The sequence below is a fragment of the Amblyomma mixtum genome, chromosome 2 (genome assembly GCF_055824585.1).
Source record: "Amblyomma mixtum isolate Tamu chromosome 2, ASM5582458v1, whole genome shotgun sequence".
Taxonomy (NCBI): domain Eukaryota; kingdom Metazoa; phylum Arthropoda; class Arachnida; order Ixodida; family Ixodidae; genus Amblyomma; species Amblyomma mixtum.
In genome coordinates this window covers 219,554,360-219,577,791 of record NC_143013.1, presented here as the reverse complement: position 1 = coordinate 219,577,791, position 23,432 = coordinate 219,554,360, and the positions used below count along the sequence as shown (strand labels likewise).

At 52.4% G+C, this 23,432-nt stretch overlaps 3 pseudogenes across 1 annotated transcript; 2 read left to right on the top strand and 1 right to left on the bottom strand.

The window, feature by feature from the left end:
• Positions 1-1,716: 1,716 nt before the first annotated feature.
• On the bottom strand, positions 1,717-16,347 carry LOC149362613 (solute carrier family 22 member 7-like; annotated as a pseudogene). Its single transcript, XR_016289030.1, has 2 exons — positions 15,808-16,347; positions 1,717-4,309 (listed from the first exon to the last, which is right to left on the bottom strand). The product of XR_016289030.1 is annotated as a solute carrier family 22 member 7-like (transcript).
• On the top strand, positions 5,056-6,861 carry LOC149362615 (uncharacterized; annotated as a pseudogene).
• On the top strand, positions 7,093-10,558 carry LOC149362614 (uncharacterized; annotated as a pseudogene).
• Positions 16,348-23,432: the final 7,085 nt, after the last annotated feature.

Genomic DNA, 23,432 nt, shown 5'->3' with positions numbered 1-23,432 from the left:
CCTTTGCGAAAAGTTACGCTTTGTGGCAACATTCCCTTCTTTTAAGAAGTAACAGGCACGTGATTTTCTTCTCAGGTCAAACTACATGGTGGAAATGAATGTGTTGTAAAACAGAGTGATATGTCTTTTTCTTTGTCTTTAAAGTTTTGTGCGTGAAAATAAAGCTGCGTTTACTATTACCACGCCTCCGCGTCAATCACAAAGTTTCGTAGTCATGTTGTATGTACGATGTGCGTGTCCAATGCGGAGGCGACATGAAATCATTTCCATAAAACATGGAAATGCTGCAAGGTTTCCATTCGCCCAAGACAGGCTTTCCATGGGCTGGTTGTTGTCGACTGCTTTATTCCACTTGGTGTGCCACCTGCTCCTGTTTACTGTTTACTACAGTTTCATGCAATCTTCACAGCGGATGCTTGTTTCCTTGTGCTTCGCGTCTCAGTGAGCAGGGAGGAGTTCGAGCGCCTCGTCGGTGCGCAAAATCTGCACCCCTACAATGTCGCTAACCCTGGAGAAGTCCCTGAACTAGTTATCGCTGTAAAATAACGAAATAGGTGAAGGCAATTCTGGCTTGCAGTACTAAGCTCGGTTGGCACGACGGCAAATGGGAAACTTCTACGCTTTCGGGTTGTTGTCATTAGTATACCTGAAGGCTAACCATATACGGCGCTAGAGCGCAGTACGTCTAACAACCCAAGTAGAGAGCGCCATACAACTCGAACTAGCGTGTTCCGTCAGTCTTAATCACTTGGTTCACTGGCACTGCAGTGTGTCTTGGAGAAGAACCCTCTTGTCCAGATACTTCAGATTTAATGTCTCAAACAGTGACAATGTGAGAAACAAGGCCTTTCCATCTGTCCACCACCAAGCAGGTCTCTCGCAAGTATACTTGTCCTTCAACCGACCCGAGACAGTCATCTTATCATGTAAACTGCCTCCGACAGAAGGCACACCAACTACTTGATTGCCTTCAACTGCCTCTATGTATATATATATGCCCTCTCTATAGGGTGGTGGTCTTGTTCAAACACCAAGCATGCTGCGACAGCACCGGAGCACGTACAAACCTTAGCACATCGAAATAAACCGACCGCCAGGCGCGGTCGCTGGACGTGCAGTATCTTTTTGACGCAGCTCAGTAACACAGCCAAATATCTACGGATCGCAAATCTTTCAGCCCCGCGGTTTCGCTGGTGCGACTGGACATCTCTGGAATGAAGGTTGGCTTGCCGGTTAACCAGTGGTGGTCCCAGAGCGTGGTTTTAGGGGGAGTGGGGGAGGTGGGGAGGTGGGGGGGGGGGGGGGGGGGGCAAATTTTTGTATATCAAAAAAAAGGAAAAAAATAAAGACAGCGATTTTTTATTTCATTTAACCAAAAAATTCTGTGTGCTTTGTTGTTGAAAAATAAATGGCGAACGCTATACAGCTATACCATTACTCAATCTTTCAATGTTAACGTTTACGCGAGAAATATTAATTTCGATACCAAGGGAGACAAGCCGACGGCTGAGATATCCCGCCACGGCATGTCCACGAAGGTAAAAGTACCTGCCCGGACATTTTATCAGTGGGATTAGCGGCCTTCATTACTCAGTTCTGGGAAGTGGCTTTGCTCCGCCCTCAGTACCCTCCTTCAAGGCGGCTGGTCAGCGCTCCTTGTCAAGCCAAAAAGGGATGATCCCCTCGCTGGCGTCGGTGTGTCCTATGGTGGGATAAAGACATGAACGGGTGCCTCTTTGCCGCCCCGACGAGGTTGCTGGCCACCGCAACCGCAGGTGAATGGCACCGCCGTAGTCGCCGCGCCGGCGGCATGGCAAGACAACGGTGGGGGCCCGGCAGGACCACGATACCTCGACAACCACTACGAATTGTGTTCGTATAACTACCAACGTGTAGAACCTGGAATTGCGTGAAGTAAGACAGACGCTAACACGGTGAACGTACAAAATAGGGGACTACTTGGCGCATCACGGAGGAAAAAGCTTTCCAGTTCTACGTCAAAAATTATATCTCTCCCTATGAGAGCCCGAAAACGGACGTCCAGGAAAATATGCAAAGGCTTTTCCGCCCCCCCTCCCTTAGGACCGCACTGCGGTTAACACGCACGTAACCTGAAGCGCACGAACACGACGAACAGAGGCAGGTACAAAGAATGGGACACTTTATTAAGCACAGATGCAAGCAGGACTGAGTCAGCGTCGCGGACTATAGTCAGCAATTCGTACCAAACACACAGTAGACAGAATATTTCCACGTCCTTGGGGCCTCAGGAGAAAGTCATTCAGCGCGGTCCCGTCACATATTTTATATAAAGAAGCGACTATTTTGGTCGACTGCTTAAGCATCTAGTAAGAAAATCATCACTCTTACTACAAGGCAAAAGATGGGACAAACACCAAACGCGAAAATCAATCGCAATGAAAACTCTCTAAATCTGCCGTAGAGCTAAGCGGTGCTCATCCTAGCAATATACAAGAGCAAGCAAGGAACGAATGGGCTGCTGCAAGCATACTATTCTGATCGACTCAATTTGTCGATGCAGTATTACAAGAAAAACACGCAGCATTGCTTGTATCACAGGGGCTCAAAGCTAAGCTATGCTTTATAGAGGCGACGTTCGCAAACGTTGCTTAGGAGCGTTTGCGTTTGCATGAGACGAAGCTCACTGTATAGCAAATCAGCTGCAGCCACGCTATAGAGCCGGCAATTAGCAGTTTCCAGTTCAACGCTTTCGGCCAGATCTTTTATTATTACACAAAATCTATGTCGAATTCATCCATTCGTCAAGGTGGAAATAGATTAAAATTTAATGATCTCCTGAGGTCGCTGTTTTGCCGTGCTAACTTAAAAAACGAGTTTATACATTTTTTTATCTCGTCTTAAGACGCCGTGCATATTCAGTAAGCACGGGCCATCATGAGGTCAGCCTCGCTTGTCGCTCCTGGGGTTTGCGCTTTTTTCGCCCCCCGAATAACGCGAGCGACTTTTTGAGCTCTTCCTTCCGCTCCACATCGGTCACAGCTCGAACAGGGGCAGCTTCCTTGGGCTTCTCGATGAACACTTCGGGCAGCCATTGGACGACTGCGATGCTCAACACGGTCGTGAATGCCGCGAACATGCTGAAGGCAGCGTCCGCGTTCCGCCCGGCGAGCTTGATGAGGGAGACGCTGGAGAGCGTTCCGGCACCGCCGAAGAACAAAGACAGGCTCACGCCGATGCTTCGAATGTTGGTGGGGAAGATGTCTCCCATGTAGCACAGGGCCACGCTCAGCGCAGCCGCCACGGCAACTTTCATGCCCGCGTGTACGAAGGGAACGGCGGTCGGGTTGAAGTCCCCGCTGATCACCGCCGCCTCGGCCAAGGCGCAGCCGCACACGATGGCGATCAGCGCGGACAGCGTGTCGCGCAAGCCCCACTTGGTCATGGCCCAATAGGTGGCCGCGTAGAAGGCAGTCGAGACGACGACATGCGCCACATGCCAGCGGAGAGTTGTCGCTCTGTCCCTAACCAAGAGGCCAAAGTAGACGGCGCTCAGCGTAAACCTAGCGATGAAAACAGACACCGCGCGGCGACGCATCTTTACCGTTGTGATGATGCTCTCCGCAGCGGACATGGTAGCCGAGGACAATTGGCTGCTGTCCATCCTCCCCAGCTGGGCCATGATCACCTTGAGGGTCGCCCTGGCCTTGTTCATGTCCACGCCGTTGAGCTGAGCCGCTGCCAGGATGGCCACTTCGGCGTCGCGCATGTTACCCGTGGTGAGGAGCCACGCGGGTGACTCCTCCTGCAGGCAGCACCAGGTGACGGAGATGGCCGTCGATACGAGGAGCAGCCCGTGGGCGAGCAGCCAGCGTGGCTGCAGCAGCGACACGGCGTGCACAAACGGCGGCACCACGACTGTCGCCACGGCAGTGTGGAGCAGGGTGAATAGCGGGCGGCGCGCGTTCCCGGTCACCTCGTGCAGCAGGATGAAGGTGAGGATGTATATGGCGGAGCCGGCCGACACGGACACGATGCGGGTGACGACCAGGGAGGCGTACGTGACCGCCGCGCTCGTGCCCACGGTGGAGAGGAGCAGGGCGAAGACGCAGGACAGCAGGACGGGCCTCCTGCCCACGTGGTCGGACACGAAGCCAGTCACGGGCGACAAGAATGTGTAGCCCACGACGCATGCGAGCGAGGACAAGTCGTACAGGGGACGCCGCTCGCACACGAGATCGAACAGGCTCACGATGCTGTCCCTCTTGTCGGCGATGTCGTAGTCCCATTCGTGGCAAGACACGGCTGTCCTGTTTTCCTGGAGGCTGTCCTGCGGTGCGCGAGAAACAGTCAACAATGTCACTGTGAACATCACTGCAGCCCGTTCTCCAGAAAATCCGGTGTCGGCGTCGTGAGCGAAAAATCACGGGCTTAATTGCGCTGGCAGGTGGTCCCCAAAAAGCAACCTATGAGGCAGGTGGCCCACCTGTATTTGCCTATTCTGCCTATATTTGCCTGTATATTTGCCTGTTCTGCATTCGCAAGTTCATAAGGGCTCATAAGTTTCATCTTAGCTTTGCTGGTAACAGCCACTCGCCCAAAAAACAAGTTGCTGGCCTGATTTCATTCTCTCCCACGCTTTCTACTTTGCCACCCATGTAAGACTAAGAATGGGTGCTGTGGCCAGCACACTGTTGGCAACTCTCAATTTCATCGGGCACTGATCAAATTTATTTTTCGAATAATAATACACACTTAATGTACCACGCCAACACCCCAAGGGGGTGGCGCTGCGGTCGCCGACGGGAGGGGACGCGCTTCTCATCGGTCCCTGCTATTATGCCAATTAACGCAGTGTTAATTTACAGTTACCGCGATATATTTGGTATCAAAGTGTGCGCGAAGGTGCGGGGCATCGACCGGTACCAGTTTTGACCAAGCGGTACGTGATTCTCCCGATTTACGAGGACTTTTCTCTGGTGCGGTGCTAGGCCTAGCGTCGGCCTACCACAAGTACGGCCACCGGTGGCGACGGGCCCGGCCGCTAGGCCTAACCCGACGACGAGTACGACCAAGATGGCGTCCGACATGGAAGTGGCCACGTCGATGGGAGACAACACGTCAGCGCCGAACATCGGCAGTCTCGGCGGGCGTACGTCCATTGAAGTTCCCAGAGAGGACATTACACCGGAAGAAGCCGAAGGCTGGTCGGCCTCCGGCAAGCGCATCAAGCAGATTATGGCCGGCAAGGAAAACGGTGAGTCCGCCGCCACTACTCGCCAGTCTAGACCCAAGACTAGGGCCAGTTTTGCTAAGAGAGTTGCAGCCTCGGTAACGAAAGCGGCGATGATGCCGATAGACATGCCGAAGGAAGACACCAAGATAGTCATGAGACCACGGGGAGGTCTCAACGTAGCGAGAACTGAGGTTTCAATAATTATGTCGGCCGTCATGACGGCGGTTCGAATAACGAAGGAAGAAGCCAAAGCAGACACCATCTGCACGAACGCGCAGCAAAACATCATCGTGGTCAGCACCCCGGACGAGAGGCGTGCCACGCTGTACTCTAAGGTCAAAACCCTAAACGTAGGAGACAAGGCATACGAAGTCAGCGCCTACCGAACGGCGCCGGACGGCACGGTCAAGGGAGTCATCCGAGGCATAGCCGTACACGACACCCCGGAAGAGATAACCGAAAACATCGTGAACCCATGCAACCCCCTAGCGGTGGAGGCGCACAGAATCGGCAATACAACCACAGTGATAGTACTCTTCGCTGGACAAAAAGTACCGAACTACGTCAAGTATGGCTCGATATTAGTCAGGTGCGGGCTTTACCGCAAGCACTTTGACGTGTGCAGGCAATGCGGCAGGATCGGCCATAGAAGAGACGTATGCCCGAATCCCAATGCCAAAGTATGCTTCGGCTGCGGAATCGTGAACCCCAGCGAGGATCACAAACGCGAATGCAAGCCCAAGTGCAAGCTCTGCGGGGGACAGCATCCAACGGGCGAGAGGGAATGCAAAAACAAGTACAAGATGCCGTATGTGGTCAAAAAACGACAATGGGAACGCAAGATGGAAGCCATGCAGCAACAACTGGATCCGAAAAGCTTTCCGCCGCTGCGAGCGCCGTCTGCTGAGAGACCCCGCGGGGATTCGAGGCAGCGCGACAGCAGCCGCAAGAGGGACAACAGCAAGGGAGGCAGGAGCGCCAGCCGCCACAGACCGTCGCAGTCGGGGGAAAGAGTCACCTGGGCCGAAGCAGTCAAGGCTAACATGGCAGAGAAGAGACAACCACCGGCGCAAAACGCCACGAAGAAGTTCCAAGAAGAGAATGGAATGGTAATAAAAGCCCTAAGAGACGAGAACGAGAAGCTAAAGCAGAGAATCGCCGAGCAGGACGCAACCATCAAGGAAATCAACGCGAAGCTAACGACATTAATTGCGATGCAGCAACAGTAGCAGCTGCTGCCGAAGCCCGCACAAGAGAGGGAACAAGAAGAGATAACCGAGGACGAACTAGAGGTCGAGGTGGACCCGAGAGCCACGAAAACGGCGGGACCGGCTCCCAAGAGGAGAGCCATAGAGGTCGCCAAGGAACGAAAGACAATGGAGAGAATCGAAAAACAGGACGTCGGACTCGACCGTCTCGAGGCGACCAGCAAGGAAACCAACGAACGACTTACTGCGCTCGCGCAAACGGTTCAGCAGATGACAACGAATATACAGAGCACGATCCAGAACATGATGGCGCAAATGCAAGCACAGCTGCAGACGCAGATACAGGCACAAATACAATGTATGGAAGCACAGATCACCGCCAAACTGCAGCAATCATGGACGGGACAGCAAGTACAGCAGCATCTACACCCCCCGTGAGAGACCTCTTGGTCTGGCACTGGAACTGCAACGGCTTTACCGGCAAGAGAGCAGTGCTGCAGCAACACTTGCAGCAACTAACGAGGAAACCAGACGTCATAATGATTCAAGAAACGCACAGCGAAGAGACGCCGAAACTACCGGGCTACCGGTCGCACGACAGCCTGCCGAGCAAAAGGGACACGTCCAAGGGCAAGGGCAGAGGGGTCTGCACCTTCGTTAGGAGAGGGATCACCTTCGTGGAACACGAAATGATCGGCAGAAGCGCCATCGAACACTGCACGGTGGAAGTAATCACGGGAAAGAAGAGGAGGGAGAGCACTTTCCTGGTGAACGTCTACAGCAACCCGTCCCACGGACAACAGAAATTCAAGGCACTGTTCCACAAGGCAGCTTCAGTCGCGGGAAGCAATACGCTCGTAGTGTTCGGAGACTTTAACGCACCGAGCCAAGACTGGGGCTACCACAGAACGACGGTCAAGGGGAGAGAGCTGATGCAAGACGCCACCGACGTCGGACTGAACCTAATCACGGATCCGGCCTTTCCCACCAGGATCGGCACATCTGTTACGAGAGACACAACTCCGGACCTTACCTTCATCAAAACTGAAGGAGGATCAAGAGAAGCGAAATGGAGAAACACGGGCCAAGAGCTGGGCAGCGATCACTACATCGTAGAGGTCGTCATACTGCTCGAAGGCCAAGGCAACACCGGCATAAGAAAGCATCGCATTACGGACTGGGACGCCTTTCGAAAGGCGCTACCCGCGGTGCAAGAGGACATTACGGACATCGAGCAATGGGCGGCCAACGTCGTTGAGACGACGGAAGGAGCCACCAAAGAGCTAGAGACGGACGAACGGATAGACAAGATGGACAGTCGGCTGGCCCACCTGATAGAAGCCAAGCAGTCCATAAAGGCGAGGTGGCAGAAGCGACGAACCAACCGAAGTCTAAGGAAGAAGATCGCCGAGCTCAACAGGCAGATCGAGGTGCACTGCAGGGTGATATGCACCCAACAGTGGAACGAGGCCTGCAACGAAGCCGACGGACAGATGCACAAGGGCAAGACGTGGAACATGCTGCGGCACCTCCTCGACGAAACCAAGACCAAGGGCCACCAACACAACAACCTGGCCAGGATCCTACACAAGGCAATCTGCGAACACGGGGAGGACGAGGTCAAGCGGCGCTTGGACGCCAAGTACCTGCCGACCACCCCCACGGAAAGACACCCGGATTACCAAGGCAAGGAGAACGAGACGCTAGATCGCGACATCCAGACCTGGGAAGTAAGAGTTGCCCTGCAGGAACTCAATGGAAGGTCTGCCGCGGGTCCCGATCGAGTGACCAACAGAGCGCTCAAGAACCTCAACGAAGCGGCCATCGAAACGCTCACGAACTTCTACAACAAGTGCTGACAAGAAGGAAGGCTACCCAAGCAATGGAAAGCAGCCAAGACGATCCTCATCCCCAAGCCTGGCAGGCCGCCCAACATAGAGAACCTCAGGCCGATCTCACTCACTTCGTGCGTGGGAAAGGTCCTCGAGCACGTTCTCATGAACAGGTGGCAGCGTTACCTGGAAGAATCGGAGCTTTACCCAAACTCCATCATCGGGTTTCGGAACAAACTCGGGACGCAAGACGCCATGATCTTACTGAAGAACGAGATCATCGACGATACGACGGGCACCAAGGACAACAGAGCCGTACTCGGGCTGGACTTGCAGAGCGCCTTTGATAAAGTGAGGCACTCGGCTATCCTGGCCCAAGTATCCAGGCTAAACATGGGCAGGAGGACATACCAGTACATCAAAGACTTCCTGACGGAACGAACCACCGAAATCTGTGCGGGAGACCTACAGCTCGAAGAGAAGAAGCTGGGCAGCGTCGGAACTCCGCAGGGGTCGGTGATCTCCCCGCTACTCTTCAACCTCGTGATGATCGGGGTGGCCACCCGGCTAGAAAGAGTAGCGGGAGTCCGGCACACCATCTACGCCGACGACGTGACGCTATGGGTACCGGGAGGAAGCGACGGACACATCGAGACAACGCTGCAAGAAGCGGTCAACGCCATCGAGGAGCAGCTGGACGGGTCTGGACTCGTTTGCTCCCCGGCCAAGTCACAACTGCTGGTGATTCCCCCGAAAGGATCGTGCAGGAAAAGAAAGAATATGGAAGTCAAGTACGAGCGTCCCAAGATCACGGTCAAGACGGCGGGAGGACAGGTAATACCGGAGGTCGAGAAGATTCGGGTACTCGGGCTGCTCGTCCAGCGAAACCGAGTCAACGGTGAAACGGTCAACAAGCTCGCGAGCAAGGCGGCTGCGGCAATGAGACTCATCAAGAGGGTGTCCAACAGAAAAGCGGGGATGAAGGAGGAGAGCCTGACTAGGCTCGTTCAATCCTTCGCAGTTAGCCACATAACGTACGTGGCCGCCTTCCACAACTGGAGGCCGAGTGAACGTAACAAGATAGACGCCACCATACGCAAGGCGTATAAGGCGGCACTCGGTCTCCTCGGGGGCACGAGCACCGAAAAATTCATGGCGCTGGGAGTCCACAACACGCTGGACGAAATAGCCGAAGCACAGAGAACGGCGCAACTCGAGCGTCTCTCCGAAACGAGAACCGGAAGACAGATACTGCGGGACCTTGGCCTCGAACCGAGGGAAGGCAAGCAGCAGAAAGACGTACCTATACCAGATAGCATCAACAGAAAGCTCAGGGTCTTCCCGATCCCGAAGAACGTGAACCCCGAGCACAACAGGGAGCGGAGGTTGGCGAGGGCCAGGGCTCTCGTGGACCTCCACGCCAGAGAAGAAGGCGCCGCCTACGTGGACGCGGCAGAGTATCAAGGGAGCACGGACGCATACGCGGCGGTGGTTGTCGGGGCATCGACGGGTGCAACGAAGACCGCGGTGAGCGTCCGGACTCGAGAAGCGCACCGGGCGGAGGAGGTGGCCATCGCCTTGGCCGTTTCCGACCCCGGATGTACTACAGTGTTGTGTGACTCTAGAACGGCAGTGAAGAACTACGCCAAGGGTAGGGTATGTAGTGAGGCCGCGCGCATACTGCGCAAGGCCGAAGACATCGGACGCAACAGTCCTGTGGTGATCAAGTGGTTTCCGGCCCACATGGGCAGTGACGTGTCGGAACGCGGAAACGTGAACCACAACGAGACGGCCAACTCGGCCGCGCGAGGACTAACCAACCGCGCGGCTGAAAGCACGGCCGACTCGGAGTCCTGGTCGCGGCGCAATGCCAAGGACAAGATGACCACCTTCAACGAAATAGTGAAATGGTACAGACTGAACAGACAGACTATGCCGCCACCTCACCCGGGGCTTACCCGGAAGGAGGCAGTGTTATATAGACAGTTACAGACGGGGTCCCTGCTCACCCCGGTGCTAGCTAAGCACGTGTGTCCGAGTGTGCACGCGAGCGACATATGCAGACTGTGCGCGAAGGAGAGAGCCACCGCGGCTCACATCCTTTGGGACTGTAGCGTAAATCCGCGCGAAGCCAGCGAGAAGACGACGATCCCGCCGCAGCTAGAGGCTGCAACGAGGAGCTGTGATCAAAAGACACAACTCAAGCAGGTATCGGCAGCTCTCGAGAGGCAGCGACCGAGCGAAACCGAGGAGAGGGGGGCGGCACGCCCAGGTAGGGGGCCCTCTCGAACCCGCGGAAGTAGCGAGGCACGTAACAAGACCTCAAGGAGCACAACGCACGAGATTGACGTAGTGGCCGCGTCGCGGTAAAAGCTTGTCCTCCCTGCTTGGAGGGAGCCTAACCGACTCTGCAGGCTTTCTAAATAAAAGTTGTTCTCTCTCTCTCTCTCAACAACCCAAGCTAAAGACCTAGCAACACATGCGACAAGGAAGTTTTTCTTGTTAAGTACCACGACCTTCATTTAAAACAGTACCATGCGAAAATGTCCGTCTAAATTTATCAGGATGAATACTTTTTTTCTTTGCTTGTGCCAGGATGCCGTGTATACCTGGCTAGGGTTGTACAGTAAACAAGTTTTTCATGCACAACTGTGTTACTAGTCAAAAAAAAAACTACGGGGGCCACTTAAATCTGCTTAACTGCTGTGAATACGAAAGCATTCTTGCGTTTGTGGTTTGTTCATTTGCGTAACTTAACTCGCGTTGGCTATCAGACCATACACCATTCCGAGCTCCGTGGGTTAATGCCCATATATACAGAACTGGTCATTATCTAGTTGACATTACAAAAATTCAGGGGGCACTTTGGCTCTCTAAAGTGCTGCAAGGCGCAAATCTTTCCTGGCGCACTGTTTGGCATTGAATGCGAGGCTGTTTGTGCTGTACTAGTGCTTTATTTGACTGCACACTTTCACTACACATTACAACTACGCACTTTGATTGCCGACTTTGACTGCTTCTTTCGCACGACTCTCTCTCTGCTTCGATGAGTTCGGTTGTGTCCATCATCCATGACTCTGTGTGCAGTAATGAGCAGTGTTGCCAACTCAAAAATAGAAAACCCGCGACAGGAACTCCCAAAAACCGCTAAAAACCGCCAAATCTATTTTACGTGACAAAAAGTTCACTTTTGTACATTCTATTTAGTGTGTAAACAAATATAACTAATAATATAAAAGAACAGAAAGCCGTGCTTCTTTTCCGACTAACCACTAGAGACTGTGTACTTTACGCTAAAGTTCAAAAAAGTACTTTTTAAAAAGTTTAAAAAATATAAAGTACTGACTAGACACTGCCGAGTCCTGACTGACTCGAGGTACAACCTCAGAAAGATGTGTGCTTCATCAGTAAGCGACTGTCACTCGTACCGCTGGTGCCAGGTTCAGGTGGGCTTCTAGCGCTGCTGTCAGCGTACACCGATCTTTTTAGTGCCGATCTTTTGAACTAAATTTGGTGGGAGTTCGTAGATTGAGCAGCATTTACCCTGCCAACAGAGTTCGACTCGAATAGCCAACATGTCATTCGTCATCTCTGTTGACAACCTGTTCCTCAGTTTACATTTGAAAATGTTCAGCTGTACATACTTCACAGGTCCCATTTCGCCCGGCAGATTGGAGGATTACGCTCAAAAGTGCCGCAGAAATTGATTCAATGCATGTTCTAATGTTCGACACTGTAGCCACCTCAGTGACGTCATGCGCTCACAGCGGCATGGTGACATTTTCTCGGAGAAGAGGGTAGAATTTTAAGAAACCTTTAATATTCGGAAATAAAAGGCAGATTTGCCAAAACCTCAAAAAAAAAACAGCCATCAAGGCTTAAAACCGCTAAAAAATCCGCCTCCCGCAATACAGGATTTTCTACCGCTAAATAGTGTAAAAACTCGCCAAATTTAGCCGGAAAACCGCTAAATTGGCAACACTGGTAATGAGGTATGTAAAAGTCACCCACTATCACCCACGGATGCCTTACGCCCCCTGTCGGAGCGGATGAGAACTATTTTATTAGTTGTCGCATGCTTCAAAAGGGGGCGTTAGGCATTCGTGGGTGACCTCATTATTTCGAATCCGCGCACTCTGATGTCATAAGCATTTCGACCAACCGAAAAGCGTGACACCTCTGCTGACAATCTTCTGTCGACAACGATGAGGCACTAAAGGCTTTCGCCTTAATATAGGTGGCGGCGAGACCTCATACCACTACTGACTGCAGCTTGCGCGGCGCTCCTCCGAATACTCGAGCTTACCCGAGTTACTACCGGCCAGCGAGTTACCGATTAACTGGAGTAAACTTCGGTAAGTGTCCACACTTTCTATTAACACTTTCTGATAACGCCACGCATGAGCCAAGTGATACTTAAGCATTAAAAAAGTTCGTGCCTGCTACTACGTGTTGCTGGTGAGAGTAGCCCCCGTTACTTCTTTACAGGGTCAGTAAATGTGTATTTCAGTAAGAAATGAGATTGGGCAGGACATGTAATGCGAAGTCAAGATAAGCGATGGTCCTTAACGGTAACGGAGTGGATTCCAAGAGAAGGCAAGCATAGCAGGGGGAGGCACAAAGTTAGGTGGGCGGATGAGATTAAGAAGTCAGCGGGGATACAGTGGCCGCAACTGGCAAAGGACAGGGTTAATTGGAGAGACATGGGAGAGGCCTTTCTCCTGCAGTGGGCGTATTCATGCTGATGATGATTACGATAAAAATGTTGGCAATTTCCTCACTGGCGTCCCAGAACCCTCCTCGCAGCGCCGCCTCTCCTCCTCCGCTCTTTTCTCCCTTATCCTCTTTTTTTCTTTCACGGCTGTTGCGCTCTTCGGTCTATTCCTCCGGCGAGTCTGCCTCCGCGCACCGCCGCCGCGAATCTGCGCGTCTTCTGAACCGCGGCCTGGTCAGCGCGCCTCTCAATGTGCTGACGCATGAACACGTAGGTGGTGGTGGAAACGTTTATTGCCAATGATGTAAATCGTAGGGGGCGCCCGGTTTGCCGCAAAAGTTTGCATGATTACGAGAATTGGTCTGGGTATCGGGCATGCAGCAGTATTGGGTATTGAGCAGTCCGGGTTTGTAGTTGTCGCCAATGTGCAGCCTGCGCTATGGTGAGGGACGGAGCGGGGGGTGCGTATTCCCTTCTTTTGTCTCGGTAATACGAGAGAATATCACGGAAGGAGACCAGGTAGTGCATTCCCTGCTCACGACAGTATGAGGCATTAAAGGCTTTCGCCTTAATAAAGCGATTCTGCTCGTATTGTCTTTCACAGCTGTTCTGCTCCTGGCGAGCTTCTAGGGCGGCCGGCTCGCGATTTTCGCGTTCGCGCACTACCTGGTCTCCTTCCGTGATATTCTCTCGTATTACCGAGACCAAAGAAGGGAATACGCACCCCCCGCTCCGTCCCTCACCATAGCGCAGGCTGCACATTGGCGACAACTACAAACCCGGACTGCTCAATACCCAATACTGCTGCATGCCCGATACCCAGACCAATTCTCGTAATCATGCAAACTTTTGCGGCAAACCAGGCGCCCCCAACGATTTACATCATTGGCAATAAACGTTTCCACCACCACCTACGTGTTCATGCGTCAGCACACTGAGAGGCGCGCTGACCAGGCCGCGGTTCAGAAGACGCGCAGATTCGCGGCGGCGGTGCGCGGAGGCAGACTCGCCGGAGGAATAGACCGAAGAGCGCAACAGCCGTGAAAGAAAAAAAGAGGAGAAGGGAGAAAAGAGCGGAGGAGGAGAGGCGGCGCTGCGAGGAGGGTTCTGGGACGCCAGTGAGGAAATTGCCAAAATGTTTACCCCCAACTTTATTTGCTCTAGTTTCTAACAAGGTAGTAACGTGCGACGCAGTTACTACCTTTGTTGTTAGAAACTACAACTAAATTGTTTTGACCACGGCTGTCCAAGGCATACAGACGAGGACAGGAGGCACGCATAACAGCTGTTCCGTATTCATCTACTTTGCCTTTGTTTAATCTAGTAATAACAGATATTGCATTACTGCATGCAGCGAACTCCGTAATCTTCTCATATCTCAGTGAAAGCCTACTTCCGGGGTTTTGTTCAAACGTCTCCTAACACCATTTTACCAGACTATCGTCGCGAGGTGTTGTCGATGTGATGGTGCAGCCGGCCAGACAACAATTTGGACGACGCTTAACCTAGCCTTAAATGTACAATGCGAAAGCATAAGGGATCTCTCCCGCGCAAGTACGCCTTCTCGTTCATAAATTCGTAGATCCCTAGGAGTCCTCATACCCCTCCTGGCGCAGTGGTGCAGCGGATAAGCGATGCGCCCCTGCCCCGGCGGGGGGCTGTTTCAATTACAGCCACCGGCGGGGCTTGTGAGACCTAGGTTGCTCTTCCCGAGTGAGGCTCATTTGTGCACAGACAGTTGTTCGGGCTGCACAGTATCATGCTGGACAGATGGAAATTGCACTGAATTTGTTTGAACTGATTTCATTGCCACCTGCCATGCTGGGCAGGATGCCTACAACCCAGTGGGCAAGGTGCTGCCTGCTTTTCCGTGACATCGGGAACGGGACCACTTATGCTGTCGCATTAATACCAGCCAGACCGAGCGGAGTGTGCGCCCATGACCAAACCGCAGCCGTCGTATCTAATCCAAGCTCGACAACTTCAAATGCTGAACGAAAACTGGAGGAGACACTTATAAACTCCGCCTTAAGGGTATGGCGTGATAACGTAGTGGTTAATTCCTATATATTCAGAAGGTCATTCTCTACTTTGCACTCATAGATCCCTGGGAGCTCTCATACACCTCCTCGCGGAGTAATGCAGCGGTTAAGCGATGCGCCACTGCCCTGCGATGGCAGGTACTCCTAGCGGTGGGCCTTGTGCGGACCAGGTTGCTCGTCCCGAACGACCAATCATCAACTGCCACGATTGGAAGTTTTAACATTGTCCGGTGGGCAGGCTGTGATTATGCCGCAAGGTCACGTGACAGTAGGTGGTCCACCTGCCTCCTAGGTTGCTCTCTGGGGACCACCTGCCAGATCTATGCCCGTGATTTTTCGCTCCCGACGCCGACAACGGATTTTCTTCATTTAACACTCTCGCTTTGAAATATGCGCACTCAGTGAAGCCAGCGTCCATGTCACTGACCGCACCCAAACGCTGCTCCACCTTCGTGGGCTGGATAGCGCCGTGGGTGGCTCAGTGGTAAGGCGCTTGTCTACCGAGCCGGAGTACCCGGGTTCGGACCCGACCGCGGCGGCCGGGTTTCGATGGAGGCGAAACGCAAGAGGCGCCCCTGTGTTGTGCGATGTCAGTGCACGTTAAAGATCCCCAGGTGGTCGAAATTATTCCGGAGACCTCCACTACGGCACCTCTTTCTCTCTTTCTTCTTTCACTCCCACCTTCCTCCCTTCCCTTAGGGCACGGTTCAGGTGTCCGCCGAGATATGTGAGAAAGATACTGCGCCATTTCCTTTCCTCAAAACCAATTTACTAATTTTACCATGCAGGTGCTCACCGGCTCCGACGGGTCGTACATGGTGCACCGGCTGAAGCGTCCGTCACCCGCGACTGGAATGGACAAGTTCTTCCAGGCCTCGGCCGACAGGTGGGCCAAGCGTTCGGGCGGTCGGCACCAGTGGTCCACGGGTCGGCCGATGAGCTGGTACGCCAGGAACTGCAGCAGCGCCGCGGCCACGCACAGGATGCCGCACAGCTAGCAGGAAGCGCCGCTGGTAAGCCCCGTGGCCCAGTACGATGTAGACGCTCTCCTGGACGCCGCCCAACGTTTCACGGGGCACGAAGCCTTCGAGCAGGCTGTCGCCTTCGCCAACGATGCTGCTCGCTCTCGCCCGCTTTGTCGAGCTTGCATAGCTACTGGCAGCGCAAGAGCTGGCATCCATTCCCCTCGACTGGCTCGGTGAACGAGCGCAGCGCAGTGCTCAGGGTCACGTTCTCAGAGAGCACGAAGCACGAACCGGCGCGAGATGATGATGATGTCCTCAGGCTGAATGGCACATACCCACGGCGGGGGATTGGCCAGGGTGCCGGCGCGAGAGGTGGGCGAGGGTGGGCGATTTTGCGATTTTTCTCTTCTTCTAACCAGCGCCAATGCCCGAAGCGACCGAGTGGTCGAGCCAAAAACAGCCAAAAACAGTCAAAATTAAGGAGGTTAGTATAAACTTCACTGATCACAACCTGAAGCAATTGTTCCGGTTCTCCACAAGCACGTCCAGATAATACGCTCTCACTGAATATTTGTTTTTTTTATATATTTTTAAATCGCAGTGTGCAACCTGTTCTTTCCTGCCTGAAAAGAATTACATCCTGGCACGCTGCCTTGCGAGAAACTATTATGCGTCATATATGTATTAATGTTACTCGTCTGACGTCACTTCACAGCAAAAGAAAAGGAAAAGAAGTTTCAATCATCCTCCTATCATTGGTGGATCCTGGTGCATGCGCTGTGTGGTACGCTTAGCCGGTCTCCTCAAATGCGTCTCATGTCTTCCTAGTCAGCAGCATTACACGTACCACCATGATCAAAGTGTATTTGTCCAGGTGTAATATCCCTGAGAGATTACATCGATAAATAGTAGGCCTAACAGTGCAGATATACATACAGATATAGATATACAGATTACATACATATTTTGTATCATTTAACCAGAAGATTTTAGTAAGTTATCCCGCATGCACTGTGCATGTCTATAGAAATCGATATGCACTCTTTAGCCGCCGCGCTGGCTCAGTGCTTATGGTGCTCGGCCGCTGACCCGAAAGACGCGGGTTCGATCCCGGCCACGGCGGTCGAATTTCGATGGAGGCGAAATTCTAGAGGCCCGTGTACTGTGCGATGTCAGTGCACGTTAAAGAACCCCAGGGGGTCGAAATTTCCGGAGCCCTCCACTACGGCGTCTCTCATAGCCTGAGTCGCTTCGGGACGTTAACCCCATAAACCAACTAAACTAACCGATCTGCACTCGCATAACTCTCGACAAAACAGTAGAACAACCGAACGTTGTGGTTACAATTAAGGCAAAATTTTGATGCTAGACTGCGGGTACTTTACACTTGCCGCTGAATATGGTAAAGCAAACTAAGTAGAATAAAACCTGACCATATAGTAGAAGCGTCATGAGCACTTGAAGGGCCTTTGTTTCGTTTACGGGAAGACTATACGAGGTCTGTTAGAAAAGTATCGACCTTTGGCCGAAGAAAAAAGACTGGCATAACTGGAGCGCTGAAAACCTAATAACCTTCAAAGTTGTCTCTTTGGGACTCCACATATTCTCCCAGCGGTGCTGCCATTGTTGGAAGTATTCCGAAAAGGCCTCTTTCGGAATGGAGTTAAGCTCAGCTGTCGTTGCAGTTATAATGTTCTCTCTTGTCTGAAATCACGCTCCTTTCAATGTCCTCTTGACTTTGGGAAACAGCCAGAAGTCGCAGGGGGCCACATCAGTAGAGTAAGGAGTCTGTTGAACTACGGGAGTCTGGTTTTTCGCCAAAAAAGTCTGAATCAAGTGCGAGGAATGTGCAGGGGCATTGTCGTGATGGATGCGCCAATTTCATGTTGACCTCAACTCCGGTCTCTTGCGCCGCACAGCACCACGTAGGCGACGGAGGACGTCCCTATAGTACTCTTTGGTCATTGTTTGACCCTGTAGGGTGCCTACTCGTGGTGTGCCACACAGAGGGAGTCAAAGAAAGCTGCCAGCATCACTTTGACATTGCTGCGCACTTGGCGGGCCTTCTTTGGTCTCGGTGACATGAAATGCTTCCACTGTGACGACTGGGATTTGGTTTCCGGGTCGTACCCGTACACCCAAGACTCGTCACCAGTGATTGTGGTGTTTATGAAGTCGGGGTCACTGTTTGTGGAATCTAGCATGTCATGCGAGACTTCAACACGAAGCTGCTTTTGCTCCGCCGTAAGCAGCTTCGGCACGAATTTCGCCGCAACTCTCTCCATGGCCAAATCTTCGGGGATAATGGAATGCGCTGAAAAATTGCTGATGTCCACCTCTTCCACAATTTCTCGGATAGTCACACGACAGTCCCGCATCCCCACAGCATTCACTTCGGCAATGACCTGGTCATTTCGGCATGTTGATGGCTGACCGGAGCGTGGCTCGCTCTCCGCCGATGTGCGGCCATCTTTAAACCAATTGTACCTCTGTTTAATTTGTGTGCTGCTCATAGCATCTTCACCGAAAGCCGCACTGAACATTCCGAACAGTTTTCACTTGGTTGTCATCCCGTTTCTGGCAAAATTTGATGCAGTAGCGCTGCTGCTGTCGCTCCGCCATTTCCCTCGTAATAAAAAACCGACGAGAGCACTGCGCACTGCCTCACTCAAACGCTGCGTCCCAGCGACTGACGCTATCGGCAGGCGGGAAAATATTCGTACATGCGCACGAAGGTTCAAGGTCGGCTGGTGCAAGCGCGCTTGTTTCATATCCATCAGGTGTTCGCAAAAAAAAAAATGAAGTCGGATACTTTTCTAACAGACCTCGTATAATACTACAGGGACAAATGGGAATATTCACTACACGTGTCCTATGTCCAGCAGCAGCATCTCATAACATTACTGATGTATTTTCTTTGCTATAATTGTACAGTTCCTGTTACAGAATTAGTCTCGGAGGGACTTTATAGGTATTTGACTCCACCTTACGTAAAGTACATCGTGCCATGGCGCTCTTTGGCCAAAGCTACCGTTGCGACTAAAATTTAGCGCCATCATTATCGGACGGACATTTGCGGATGTCTAGTGGGCGTTCTCAACATCAGAAGCACGTTGCCTATTGCACGCTCAGTGAACGTTGGAGGTGCAGTGTGCTGGTAGCGAGGTTTCGGTGGAGACCTCGACGAGTCGTACTGGAATCCTGCCAGCCTCTGCACAAAAAACCTCAAGAGTGTCAAAGTATAGTAGAGAAACGGGAGACAAAGCAGGACAATGATCAAAATCAGCAGCTCCCGATGAATGACGATGTCGCTCCAGCCGCTTCTTCGTAGTCAGCCGTCGCGTGCGCTGAACACCGTGCGCTCAGTTGTGCGTAAGGGCACCCTGTTACGGTAATCAGGAACGTCATACCGATTCCTTGCATAGAGGGCAGGGGGCCGGCCCGTGACAAGGCCGACTATCTTGTTTTCAGCTTCAAAGGTGTTTTTAGCTGGATCAGTGACACGATGTCCTGCCCAAGATGAAGGCTTATCCGACAGGTACACGCATGTGCTTTGCGTCATGCGAAGACGTCATGCGACAACTAATCTTGTCAACACGCGCTCTCTTTTACGCAGCGGAATGTAGTCACCGGGTAGGGTGACTACATTCAGGTAATATTTCTAACGTAACTGCCAACTTTCGACATTACAGAGTCAAGGGAAAAACCAGTTTACTTGACTGCAACAAATTTGCTTGCCAGGTCTAAGCTTCCATAGACGGCACCAACTACGTCAGCAACAAAGCCAGGCAACCACGCAGAGAGCAAAGCGCCAAGCGGTCAAGCTATGGTGTCATAGGTCAGGCCCACGCTCCTGCGGTTGAACTATTTGGCGGAATGGTTCGAAACCGGCCGCGGCCCCGCGTTTCGGTGGGGGCGAAAAGCAAAAGGCGCCCGTGTGCTGTGCGATGTTAGTGCACGTTAAAGATCCCCAGGTGGTTGAAATTATTCCGGATCCCTCCACTACGGCACCTCTTTCTCTCTTTCTTCTTTCACTCCCACCTTCCTCTCTCTTGCCTTACGGAGCGGCTTGGATATACACCGAGGTGCGAGACAATTAATTACAGCTCCGTTTCCTTTCCTCAAAAAACAATTTTCAATATTTCAGTTACGAATGCTCCGCCCCTGTAGCCTAGAGGAGACGCGCCTCAGCAGTCGGGAAGAGCGGACGTGTCTCACGTCGGCTCCGCCGAATTTTATGCTCCTTTCCCGAAGCATTTGCCGAAGCGCTGCGACACCATCTGGCTACACTTCCAGAACAACGAGGAGACCACCCACCCTTGTTCAGGTGGGACCGTTTTCTCAAATCCTTCGAGAATTTGAAGACCAAGCGGATCGCGCGAGTTGCTAAGCCTAACAGTTAGGCCACGACTCAGCTGCCCGCCGCGGCTCCGCGGGCAAATTCTGCCGCAAACCATGACGACCCTGATGGGATACGACCCGGAGGGGATGCAGATTGTCACCATGCCGCAGGCGAAAACCCCAGTTTTCGACAAGGTTACGGAGGCGATTATCCAACGCAAGATAGAAGAGTGGGAACGCGCATCAGCCCGTGACAACCACTCGGCACGGCAAAAAGGTCGAACGCCAGATGGACGCGTCACCGCGGCAGGGGATACGCCGCTGCAGCAGACGCCCCGCACGCAAGTCAAGCGTTGGAAGCCTCCTCCGCAGCCGCGTCTGGACAAGCAAGATGCAGTGATCATAATCAAACCTAAAGGAACGCTGGATCTCAGCAAATTCAGGGGAAGCAACGCGGTCGGAAACGCCTTGCACATTGCTGCTGGCGTCGACAAGGGCTCAGCCGAGCTCAGCGTTTGGCCCATATGGGAACAGAACATCATCGTCGTCGGGGTGCGAGACGCCCAAATAATCAGAAAGATCCTGGCAATTCACGAAATTCAGCTTGGGGACAAGGCACAGGCAGTGTACTCCTACCTCCGCCCCTCCGACGACACTTGCAAAGGAGTAATACAAGTGGACCCGAGGGTTTCCAACGAAGACATCACGAACGCGCTTCGCTCCCCGGACGCACCAGTGGTGAGCGTGAGAAAATTAGGTTCCTCCAACGTGGCGGCCATCACGTTTGAAGGAAGAAAGGTTCCGTTTCACGTCTTCTACTACGGTGAAGCGGTTCCAGTACGCCTATACAAGAAAACAACGCCAGCCTGCGCACTGTGCGGGAAACTTGGACACCGGGCGGATGTTTGCCCTTGCCCTTCGAAGTCAAGATGTCCGCAGTGCGGTCAGCAAGATGTTCCAGAATCCCACGACTGCCAACCCAAGTGCACGGTCTGCGAAGGTCCACATCCCATGGGGTCGAATCAGTGCAAGTACAAGTACCGAACATCACAAAAAGCCAAGCCCAAGACAGGAGAATTCAACCACCGGTCAAGATCCAGGCTTCGGAACCGGTCCGGCAGCAGAGGTCCATCGAGCAGCGGGGACCGACTGACCCACCAGGACCAGTCCAGCAAAAACTCAGCACCACCCGGCTCACGCTCTTCAAGCAATGGACCTGGGACTACCGATAATGTGTCGCACAACAACGGCAGTCGTCCAGCCGAGAAGACAACAGGACCCCATAACAAGGAGCAGCGCAACGGCAGCAAGGTGAGCTGGGCAGATGTAGCTGCCTCCTCCCCCGAAGCGTTGGCTTACAAACGACTTAAAGCAGAGATTGAACAACTAAAATCAGAAAATAGCACATTGAAACAGCAGTTAGTCATCGCAGTCAATCCAAACAACACATTACCTCCATCGACGCAACAGGCATGTCCGATGGAAGAAGATAGGGCAGAGCTACACCCTCCGTCTCCACACCAGTTAGATGCTAGCACCCCCGAGAGGCAAGCAACTACACCAGACGCACCCCACCAGGCACCAACTCCACAGGCACCACCATCGCAGGCACTAAAGCAGCAATATACAGAGCACCCCCAAACCCAGGAACGCATCACTCGCTTGGAAAAAACAATTCAAGACCTCATTGAAAATAAATTACAAATTATGATCGAGACGACAATCAAAAGTATGTTCGAATCAGTTATTAAACCCATGATGGAAAACCTCGAACCAGTTTTAATAAGGATGCAATCGCAGGAGATCAGAATTGACCGCAAACTTCAGGAATTATCAGATGTTTCTCACAACAGAGGCACAAAGCTGCAGGGTAAAATGGGAACTCGTCGTCTGCCAAGCACTCAGCCAGATCTACAACCTGAGGGCGCACCACATGATGAGGCACAAGTTTCTAGTGTTCAGCATGGCTCCACAACGTAGACATAAACTTACTATCCTACAGTGGAACTGCAGGGGACTAAAACGGAAGAGGGAAACATTACAGCAATACATAGACTCTCATCCCGATACGCCGCAAATAATAGCCCTGCAAGAAGTGAATATGGAGGCTAAGATCAGAGGATACTCAACACATCAAACAAATCCCTCGACATGCATCTTGGTCCACAAATCATGCACGGCAATAACTGTAGACCTTAATCTAGACAGCGACATTGAATATACCTTCATAAAAATACTGCCACAGCACAGAAACAGCAAGGGCACCTATATACTCAATATATATAGTCGCCCCAAACAGCACCGCGTAGCCTTCGACGTGATCTTTCTTAAAGCCCTAAGAGAAGCCCAAAAAGCTCCCCTAGCTATAGTTGGCGACTTTAATGCTTCTAGCCCCATATGGGGATACCCCAGGGAAGACACGAAAGGCAGAAAACTAGCATCCGCCATCGCTGACATGGCCCTGACCCTACTCACGGACCCGCAGCACCCGACGCGAGTCGGCACCAGCGTAACGCGGGATACTTCTCCCGACCTCACGCTCGTCCGCAATGCCTGCAACTATGAGTGGCTCAATACAGGAGAGACCCTAGGCAGCGATCACTACGTGCTGCAGACCATCTTCAAAAGCAACAAGCACAGCAAACCACGAGGGCAAGCCAGAATTACAGACTGGGAGACATTCAGAAAGGACCCCAAACTAACCACATCCGAACAAATAACCAGCTACGAAGATTGGGCGGCTTCCATTCTCGACCTTAAAGAAAAGCTCACAAAGTCTCTTGCCACCACGGAGGACCACCCAGCTGTTGACAACCACCTCCTACACCTTTGGGAAGCAAGACGTAGTCTTATAAAACGGTGGAAAAAACAAAGACACAATCGGAAACTAAGACTTCGAATAGCCAAGCTTACTATTCAAGCAGACCAATACGCATGGGACCTCGCTCGCACCAATTGGCTAACGAAGTGCGAATCCCTCAAAGGCCGCCTAGACACCAAGGCTACATGGAACCTTCTGCGATGCCTAATTGACCCTCCGAAAGCGAAGAGTGAACAACACAGAAATTTCCATCGAGCCCTACACAGCTTTCAAGGCACGGATCATGAACTCGTG